At 40.8% G+C, this 622-nt stretch overlaps 1 protein-coding gene across 1 annotated transcript in view; it reads left to right on the forward strand.

Moving 5' to 3' along the window:
* The window catches only part of LOC106882907 (kinesin-like protein KIF20B), a gene marked incomplete at its 3' end in the record, with an annotated part of 48114 nt that overhangs the window by 21690 nt on the left and 25802 nt on the right, over positions 1 to 622 (forward strand). The window lies entirely within an intron of this gene.

Genomic DNA, 622 nt, shown 5'->3' on the forward strand with positions numbered 1-622 from the left:
ATAAGGGCATTACTACAGAATAATGCCACACACTAGACTTCCCAAATAAACACATTTTAGTACCGAATGCAAGGAAAGAAACCAACTTTCTTTTAAATAACTCAACTATGTATCGACCGATTTTGCGATTACTAGAATGAAATCTAGTTTTCGTTCATCAGCATAGTATAGTCCAAAAAAAAATATGCATGGCTCAGTGGTTAGAGCATTGGGCTTACAACTGTGAGGTTGTGAGTTCAATACCTGGACCGAGCTTTGTGTTTTGTTCTTGAGTAAGACATATTTCACATTGTTCCAGTTCACTGAACTATAGAAATGAGTTGCGATGTCACTGACGCAAAGCTGTTTCAGCCTTTGCCTTTCCTTTGGACATTATTGGTTCTGTGGAGAGGAGAGGCTGGTATACGTTTGCAACTACTGGTCTTCCATAAACAGCCTTGCTCAGACTTGTGCCTCGGAGGGTAATGTTCCAGGTGCAATTCCATGGCCCTTCTTGACTGAAAGGGGTATTTGTGAGTTTGCTTCCTGGACTGAGCTGTGTTGTGTTCTTGAGCAAGACACTTTATTTCATGTTGCTCCAGTTCACTCAGCTGTAAAAATGGTACCAAGCTGTAGAAAATCT

The sequence above is a fragment of the Octopus bimaculoides genome, chromosome 25, assembly GCF_001194135.2.
Source record: "Octopus bimaculoides isolate UCB-OBI-ISO-001 chromosome 25, ASM119413v2, whole genome shotgun sequence".
NCBI classification, from domain to species: domain Eukaryota; kingdom Metazoa; phylum Mollusca; class Cephalopoda; order Octopoda; family Octopodidae; genus Octopus; species Octopus bimaculoides.